Source organism: Alosa alosa, chromosome 2 (genome assembly GCF_017589495.1).
Source record: "Alosa alosa isolate M-15738 ecotype Scorff River chromosome 2, AALO_Geno_1.1, whole genome shotgun sequence".
Lineage (NCBI taxonomy): Eukaryota > Metazoa > Chordata > Actinopteri > Clupeiformes > Clupeidae > Alosa > Alosa alosa.
In genome coordinates, this window is record NC_063190.1 from 35,971,833 (window position 1) to 35,982,516 (window position 10,684).

Genomic DNA, 10,684 nt, shown 5'->3' on the forward strand with positions numbered 1-10,684 from the left:
CATAGACTGTAAAAATGCGCTACACACTAAAAAACTAATTGTTTATTTATAGTTCGACTATGGATATTTCACGTCATGTTCGAATGCATATTCGAATATCGAATAAAAAGTGACAGCCCTATTGTTGATAAAGGTAAAAATCATAGCATCAAAAAAATAAGTAAGGTAAGTCAATCAGGTGTACAAACAAAAATGATAATTACCTTCTGAAGGCACCCTTGCCACCATCACCATCTATGTTAAGTCTTGATATCAGTTTACTTGTGAGGGCTCTGCCAGTAAAAGATGAGTAAAAGATAAGATTAAACAAAATTATGCATCCTGAACAATAAATTGAATTGCTGTACAATTACTGAAATAATGATTATGATCAGTTTGGCAGATATTCACAACACTACTAACATTACCATCAACACAATGGTAAAGTGGCTAAATTGCAAAATTCAAGACTATTTTAAGTAGCTGCAATAATCCTGATTAGTTTCTGTATTAATGCATTACACAGCACATATGTCAAGCAAATTAGAGCATGCACAATAACATAACCCATAGCCCTCACCATGGAACAAAAAAATACATTCAAAACACAAACACTTACACCACGCTGAAGGCAGCAGCCATGGCTATCAGACATCATCCAGGCGGGATGACTTTGCCCTGGATAGTTGATGGAGCCCACTATCAAACATCATTGGAAAATGCAACACTACGACATGCATGAATACATCGACAAACAGGCGTTACATTACATAAAACACAATACTGTAACCAACAAGACATCACATTGGTAGCTAGGTGAGTGCCATCCACGACATGTGCATGGCGTATGAGGAGGTGCACGGGGGGCCAGGGCCAATAGATAACCCACCCAAGGACCCAACCAATGCCAAAACCACACAGCGACCCGCCAGGCGAGTCTCCCCAAAGAGAGAATGTAAATAAAAAAGGGGGAGGGAAAGAAGGGGATGCTATTTATATTACTATGTTCACTGTTGATGAAATTGTGTTATGATGTGTGGAGATGGAACTCATATCAGGTAGCAGGTAGTGCCATCCAGACGGATTGACTTTGCCCTGGATAGTTGATGGAGCCCACTACACAGTCATAACAACAAACAGACACATGAAAAGAGGGGATAAACTAAACACAGTTACAGACACAAATACATGCTTACACATTATAATGCTATATGCGATTCTACGTTTGTGTGTGTGTGTGTCTACCTGGTGAGTGAAATCTCTTGCAGGCTTGGAACTTCTTCAGTATTGAAGTGGCACACATTTGGAATATTCCAGAATGCACTCAGCGTTCTCAGGACAGCAGTCCTCACAACACACCGACAGAAAACAGAGGGAACACATATAGAGACTAAGATTAATAAGTTCCAAAACACACAGAACATGAAAAGACAATCACTGAAGCACTACTTCACTCACATGCATCTTAAATAAACACATGCCTCAGTGTAAGTCAGGTACATCAAACAAGGGCCAAATAAGGGCTAATAAATTAAAAACATGTAGCCTAACACTACCCTTAACAAACTAAAGATCCCTTTACTTGTCGGCATACCCACCCATCATACTTGCCCCCATTCACATCCATTATATGACAGGTCTGTTAATGACCATGGCTATACTAAACTGCAGTTCCTTAGTTCCTTCAATCAGTGGGTATAGATATAACTTATATATGACTTTATTAATTTGTTTTACAGGTCATCTTTCCAGTTAACACGTTATAGCAACACTACATGTATATTATGTATGTATAATAATGTAATAATGTAAAAATAATGTTACCTACCTATGTCCCATGGAAGTTCACAAGGTAACCGTTATTACTGCTAGAGCTAATTAACGTTAACAACCTTCATATGTGTCTGTAATGTTAGCCTGCATGGTAACTAGGGTTGCAAAATTCCGGGAATTTTCAAAGTTGGAAACTTTCCATGGGAATTGACGGGAATATATGGGAATAATAAATGGGAATAAACTGGGAATTTTTAATATGGCAAGTTAGTCTATAACAGGGAACTTAAATGTAGTGGACAAAACCCCATCTTGCAGCATAATATTAGTTAAAACAACCTGATTTAATGCAATTTCAGTCAAATTTCTACCCTGCACATATGTCAATCACATGCACACAGCAATCGGCATAGGCTGCTAGACATAAAGGAAATCTATGGTGCGTTCATATGCATGGGGAAAAAATGTTTCAACCAATCAGATTTTGTTGTTGAGTGGTGTAGTGTGTCTTGGGCAGTTCAGTGTTGCTAGTTTAGCACACTAGTAAACCATAGGCAGAGAATGGATTCCCGCTAGCATGCTAGCTAGCTTTGTATGCTAAGCTAAGCAAAAATCCGAACATACAAATCATATTGCTTATTACGAAACAAAATGTTTGTATATGAAACAGTATGAATTACCCAAAATTCCATGTTAATTTCCGTAAATTCCCATTAATTCCCATAATTTCCTTTAATTCCATGAAAATTTCCAATTTGGAATATTTCCAAAATTCCCCAGCTTAACTTCCCATGGTAAGTTACCGGAAAGTTTCCGGAAATTTACCGGAGATTTTCCGCCCCTTTGCAACCCTAATGGTAACAGACACTTTAAATGCAGCTAAGTTAGCTATATAAGTTACTTGCGCCTGATATTTCATTCAAACTAAAACTCTACATTCATAGCGACATCACAGACAGATAGATATGATAAACTACCATTCCAGATATTCCACACAATAATTAAGTTAGTTAGTAGCTGGGAAAGTTAGCTAGGTAATTGCTAGCTAATTCTAACATGACTAACAGCTTGCATTCCATTATGAAAACAATATATTTCGAATAAATTCCCGTTTTCAATTGGCATACAAAAGTACTGTAATTCTTACCTTGAATATGATAACGGCAGAGTTTCTAGCTACAGCTTACACATGCAGTCAGATGCATGACAGAAAGGTGACGGTTGAGTCACTGGTGGGCTGGAGTTCAAAAAAGTCAGGGGTGGGGGATGGGAGTTGCTGTGTGTGCGCATGCGCTTATCAAGAGGCGATAAGCATAGGCGCCGAGACCGTGGGTGTATGGAATGTTATTTGTGACAAATTAAATAAATAAATGAAATATGAAATCAATAAATGAAATATGAAATAAATAATTAAAAGTTGAAATAAATAAATAAAAGATTAAATAAATAAATAAAAAGTTAAATAAATAAATAAAATGTGAGATAAATAAATAAATAAATGATTAAATGTAAAAAACATATATACATTGACATTTACATTTACATTCCATATGCACGGTCATGCAATGTGCCATGAAATAAATAAATATGTCAGTCACCCATCAAGGCGGAAGGAGGGCTTGTCTGGCGTCGGGCGCGCACCGGGGAATTCAACATCTTTCATATCCATCTTGATTGAGTACAATGTACCTCCGGCTCGAAGGACCATTAATGTATGGGAGATAGCAGGTGGTTGGACTGTATATTAGACTATTAGGTTGCGCCGTTCAGTTTTCATGGAACACAATCAAGGAGTGCCGGCCAGAGCACCACTTAAGGCCTGAAGATGTTGAATGGGGGTTTGGTTGGAAAGGATGACACAAGGCGGTTTGAGTAAAGTTCTTCTATTGAACTGCAGTATTTACAATACATGGGTTTGGCTCTGCGTTTATGTGCTCGCGTGATCCTAAACACAACAGAAATAAATACAATAAATCAGATGCTGTCTGTGGCGTTACTAATCTCTTCACACCACACTAAGCACTATTCCAATCATTAATACACATAACTGAGGTAGATGAACTGGATTTACATTGGCAGCATGTGATCTAGGCAGGTTTGACACAATCTACCAAATAACTACAGGATTACTCACATGTAGCATTTGTTTATTCTTATGGTTTACCCTGTATTGAGTGACACGTTCATGAGATATACTTTTGATCATCTTTTGGCTTCAGCGCCCCCAAATAGGCCTCCCTGGTAGCCTAAGAGATCGCACAGGGACAATGCCAGGCACCTTCAGATATGAGAGACCCCCTCAGATTTTTGACTATGTTGTTTTCACTCGGCTCCCTCTGGCTCCCACGTAATTCGAGCACTGGCCCAGTGACTATGCTTTTGTGAGAAGGCACACCATTCATAGGCCTATAAGAATATCCCTGGCAGACCTTTACAAAAATATGATACCATACACGCCTTTTAGACTAGTGGCAAAGATTGAGAACCACTGCCTCCACTTACTGTCGGCTAATGCGCGCTTCTGGATGGATAGGCTATATCTCGTTTTTTTAACGGCGTGCACGTAATATAATTGCTGTTTATAAAAACAAAGCAAAGTGTTTTTCCTTTTAATTTGGGTTAACGCAATTAACCTTCTGAGTTACGTAAACTGTTCAGGAGTCAAACGACGGATCATGCGTGATTTAGGCGTAGTGTAGGTGACTGAAAGTGCACAAAAATTGTGCCTTTGCTTAACAGCATTTAAAAAATGTCCACATGGGCGTTGGTATCGGGCATTTAATTGTTTGAGCACCCACCGACGGAAACATAAATCGGCGCCTATGGCGATAAGCATCAGTTAAAAACAATCGTTGCATTTTAGACTGTTACATTGAAATGGCTACCAAACTGATTAGAAATAAGTGTCAAAACAATTAGGCATATTCCATCTACTAATAATCAGATAATAACAGTAGCCTAGTGGGCTATTATTACTAGCCTACTATTATGATTATTAACATGATTGTTCTCATGGTGTGACATAGGCTAAAGTTCATATCAATTTGACGCCTTTTCTTGAAATCAAATCAATTTGGTTTAACATCCATGCTGATTTCGTTGATTTCTTATTTTACAACCATTTGTCAACATTTTACATCTATTTAGCATTAAAACAGTGTTTCAACATTGACACAACAACTGACATTATTTCACCTATAATTCAACATTGATTTTCTTGACCTTTTTACAACCATTTAACATTGAATGTTGTTTCAATGTTTGTCTACATACCCTTTTACAACCATTTAGCATTAAACATTGTTTTAACATTGTTTCAACATTGACGCAACAACTGACGTTATTTCACCTATATTTCAACGTTGAAGGTTGGTCGTGTGCCGGCTGGGTAAGGCCTGTGTAAGGAGGATCAGTGCGTTATGTGGTGTCATAATAACATGGTTACATTATGTGATGTCATAATAACACTGTTTGCATTATGTGATGTCATAATGACATGGTTACATTATGTGGTGTCATAATAACATGGAATACGTTATGTGGTGTCACAATAACATGGGATACGTTATGTGGTGTCACAATAACATGGGTTGCTACGTTAAGTGGTGTCACAATAACATGGGTTGCTACGTTATGTGGTGTCATGATGGGGCCCCTCGTTTGCCCCTAATTGCTCAGCTGGGTGGTATGGGTCCATTGAAACTGCTTGCATTAAAACAACACCAAAGAGTTTTTTGTACCTTAAAATAATGTTTTCAAAATCGTTTCAGTGGCTCATCAACTCGTAACGGCACTTCTGCATTCGCTTCGCGGCCCTCTATCTGATATAACCGCATTATGTAAGTTTGCCAGATCTGAAGTTCGATGGAATGAGACACAAGAAACTCCACATTTGATTTGCTTCTGATGTCGCAATACATCATATTTTCATAAAATCATGCAACTACTCTACCGTGTCTGTGGACATCTTTATTTCCAAAGCCGGTGCTGGATAAACAAATAGCATGCGTGCGACAGATGAAAAGTGCTTTAGTGTTGCTTTAATAAATAGGATCCCCACCTAAATCACTACCTAATTCATTCCATTCATTCTTCATTCACTCTTTCATCATCTAACTCCATCCCCATGCTCATGTCCATTCTTTCAACTTTAAGAACTCAGAACTCATCAATTCACTTTGCCACTCCACTCAAATGGACATACAAACATGCTGCTATTTTGAATCATTCATTCATTCATTCACTCACTTGCTCACATTCACAGAACGTGTGTTGAAACTCAGAGGCTGGACATGTGACGTGGCCCACCACTCCCCCAGCACCACCTGTCCCGCACAGCCCCCTGGGATATGCGCTGCTGTTGCCGTGGCGAGGAGGGAGAGAGAGAGAGCAGCCTGTGTTTGTACTTCCTGTTGATTCCCTCTCCGCTACAGCTGTGCCATTACAGAGCTGAGGAAGAACACACACACACACAGTACACACACAGAGTTGAGGAGGCGCACACACACACACACACACACACACACATTAGAGGAGGAGCACACACACACATACACACACATACACATACAGTACACACACAGAGTTGAGGAGGCACACACACACACACACACACATACACACACACACAGTAGAGGAGGAGCACACACACAGAGCTGAGGAGGACACACACACACCCACACACACCTGAAACCCTGTCCACTTCACTGAGAGCCTGTCTTATGCGCTTTGTCATTCACCTCGTGCACATCCTCAATGCTGCCCCGTCTCTAGATGCCCCCACCCACACACACACACACACATTAGAATTCTAAACTCTTATTTGTTTCTGTCTGCACAGCTGGGCTCATTCTGCACATTTCTTGAGGAGATGGTGGTGCAAAATCACCAGCCCTGCGGCTCACACACACTCACACACACACACACACACACACACACACACACACAGTCTCAGTTATCCCGGCTGAGGTGTTTTCCGCTAATTAAATGGCGTTTCTAAAAGTCATCACCCGTCTCTCCCTCCCTGTCTCAGATGGGTGCTGTGTTTCCTTTATTATTGTTTCAGTCGGATGGCACACACACACACACATGCACACACAAACACACACACACACACACACACACACACACACACCCCAGAGTGTGTTGTTTCTCCCGCTCTCTCTCTAATGAGCGCGCTGCTCCGTGTCTGTACCGGCTGTGGGGAAATCGGTTTACCATGCGGTGCGGAGAGGAGAGGAGAGGAGAGGGGAGGGGAGAGGAGGAGAGAGGGGAGGAGAGAGGAGAGGAGGAGAGGAGGAGGAGAGAAGAGAGGAGGACAGGAGAGGGGAAGGAGGAGGAGGGAGGAGAAGAGAGGAGGAGGGGAGGGAGAGGAGAGAAGAGGAGAGAGGAGAAAAGGAGGAGGAGGAGGAGGGAGGGAGAGGAGGAGAGGAGAGAAGAGGAAAGAGGAGGGGAGAGGAGGAGAGGAAGGGAGAGGAGGAGAGAGGAGGAGGGGAGAGGAGGAGGAGAGAGAGGAGAGAGAAGGAGGAGGAGAGAGAGGAGAGGAGAGGGGAGAGGGGAGGAGAGGAGAGGAGAGGGGGCACGTGATGCGAACGCCGACAGAGGAGTCTGTGGTCAGCCAGGCGTGGACTTTCATGTCATTAAAACTTTGCTGCTTCTGGGCTGGAACTCTGAGGCGAGACAAGACAAGGCAGCAGGGACTTCTCAGACAGCTTTCCACACACACACACACACACACTCACACACACCCCGCACCCCCACCCCCCCCCCACACACACACACACACACAAAGCCCCACATCAACCCCTACTGGGATCAACTCTCTCTTGTCCACGCACACACAGAAAGCCTAGCATCTAATCCAACTAGGACCATCTTTAACACACACACTCTCTCTAAAAGCCCAACATCTTCCCTAACTGAGCCCTCACTCTCTCTCTCTCACACACACACACCAACCGGGCTATTTGTTACACTATTTGCTCAGCATAATCAAGCACACTCCTCTATCATTCATTTTGATCCAGTCTCAACACACGTATAAAAATGGCACTTTAATCCGCACACTCTATTCATTGTTATCAAACACAGCAATGCTATAATTCTTATTTTCATGTCTTCATGTGTGGTTCTAATGTGTTCATGTGTGGTTCTAATGTGTTCATGTGTGGTTCTAATGTGTTGTTCTAATGTCTTCATGTGTGGTTCTAATGTCTTCATGGTTCTAATGTGTTAATGTGGGGTTCTAATGTTCAGTTTTAATGTCTTCATGGTTCTAATGTGTTAATGTGTGGTTCTAATGTTCGGTTCTAATGTCTTCATGTGTTGATGTTTGTAGTCTTGTGGTTCCTATCTTGTGCCCCATGTCTGTGCAATAAAGAAGGAAAGATAACAGGATATGGTTCTGTACAATTCCAACTTTAATGAGTAAAATAAGAGACCCATGGCTGTCCCGTACAAACAGTGACTCATCTCATCTCCCTCTTTTCACCACCACATGAACATTTGCAATGAGCATGGAAAATGAAATTAACCATTTCTGTCAAGTCACATGCTTACACAGATATACACACACACACGCACACTAACACACAAATACACACACACACACATATACACACACGCACACTCACACACAAATACACACACACACACACACGCACTCACACACAAATACACACACACACACACACACATGTACACACATGTACACACACACACACAAACCCACAAGCCCCATTTTTTGTTTATTTGTTTTTTCTCTGAGTGATTAAGACAGAACTCCACTGTGCATTTGGCAATACATTTGAACTTTGTCAACCCAAGATAAAAATGATCCCGTTCTTGTGTAGTTCAGGTAAAAATGATCCTGTTCTTGTGCAGTTCAGGCCCCAAATCTCTGTGAAGTGATTAGTACACAAGAAGATAAGCACACTTTGAAAGTTAAAAAACAGTTCCCTTTAAAGCAGTTATTCTTTATCAAATAGTACAACATATAAAACCAAGCACGCACGCACACACACACACACACACACATACATTTGGTCATGACTTAAGAGAAGGAGCAGATGAGATATGAGCAGACAAAAGACTGACGACGTTTCACAGTCATGCATTCAGAAGTGTGTGTGTGTGTGTGTGTGACAGCCTAATAAAACCACACCACCACCCACGAGCAGACACACACACTAGCGTAGGACAAGCATGCAAACGGACACACACGCACAGTAAACAATTTACCAGCGGAACTCTACTGTGTGTTCAGTCTGTGGGGTGTGTGCAAGGGTGAGGTGTGTGTGAAGCAGAGTGTGTGAGCAGGTTTCTCAGTAAATGTGTGTGTGTGTGTTTCATTGTCTTGTGCTTCTCTGGGATGCTGTGTGTGTGTGTGTGTGTATAAAAAGCCTTGGCTGTAGTGTAGTGTGTGTGTGTGTAAAAAGCCTTGGCTATAGTGTAGTGTGTGTGTGTGTGTGTGTGTGTGTATAAAAAAAGCCTTGGCTATAGTGTAATGTGTGTGTGTGTGTGTGTGTGTAAAAGCCTTGGCTATAGTGTAGTGTGGGTGGGCAGACCAGGAGTGTTTTGATTTCCTGATCTGTAATTTGATAAGCAACACACTCCTGAGAATCCTTCTGACTGCAGCATTCCACATCTGTGTGTGTGTGTTAGGTGTCAAGTTGTGTTTTGTTTTGACTGTGCTTGTGTGTGTGTGCTTCATTCTGACTATGCTTATGTGCTTGTGTGTGTGTGTGCTTCATTGTGGCTATGCTCATGTGCTTGTGTGTGTGTGTGTGTGTGCTTCATTCTGGCTATGCTCATGTGCTTGTGTGTGTGTGTGTGTGTGCTTCATTCTGGCTATGCTCATGTGCTTGTGTGTGTATTTGTGCTGTAATGTCTCGGTGGGGTGATCAGTTAACCCACTCTGCCCCTGAGCATGAAGAACTCCATGTGTGGGGAGTTTAATAAATGTGGCGAGGAGTGTGTGTGTGTGTGTGTGTGTGTGCAGCAAGTATTTGTGTGCTGCACTCTGTATAGTGTCTTTAAAAAGGAGGGAAGTAGCTGAAGGTGAATCCAAAGACACCTGTGCTGAGATTGGAACTGTAAACACACCACTCGCGAGGTCACTTCCCTCGGCCCAAACAACGCCACCGTAGCGGGTTCCATCTCCATGGCGGCGGAGGCCAAAGGGAAATCACTTCCTTCCTGCGGTGCCGCCGCATCATTACCTTCCCAAACTCCCACGCGTGGAGAGAGAACAAAGTCCCAAACATATTTAAGTCTTGAAGGGCAATTTCACACAATCCAATTACGCGTGGGGCTGAAGTTTTAATAAGGGGAGCACTTTAGAGTTGATGAACTCTTTTTTCAGCCTGTGACGTGTGGGGATCATCAGCAATAGCCTTAAAAGAACAACACAGGGCTGATGCTACGCAAACTCAACGCCACAGAGACAATGACTCTTCCACGTGTTTCCTAGCAACAAGGAGCACTAAAAATACAAACTGCGCACACTTTCTCTCTCTCTCTCTCTCCGCGTCTCTGCCTGGTATTAATATATAAGGTACATGTGTCTAAATACCCACACGGTTATTAAAAACCCACCCTGCACAAACCCACTGAGGCATGGGCCCCCTCCCAGAGCCCCCTCCAGGAGGGAAAAGGGGGGGTCGGGCCAACTGCGTCAGCGTCATCCCCCCCCCCCCCCACGCCAGCGAGCGCCGCAGCAACAGGTCTCCAGCCTGCAGTAGCAGTAGGCAGGAAGAGCGTATTTATGGATCTGAGCCTACGCAATTCCCTCCAAGAGCTCCACGGCACCACACAGCCCCACACCTGTGTGTGTGTGTGTGTGTGTCAGAGAAAGAGAGAGCGAGAGAGAGAGAGCCCAACGCCTGTGTGTTGTGTGTGTCAGAGAAACAGAGAGAGAGAGAGAGAGAGAGAA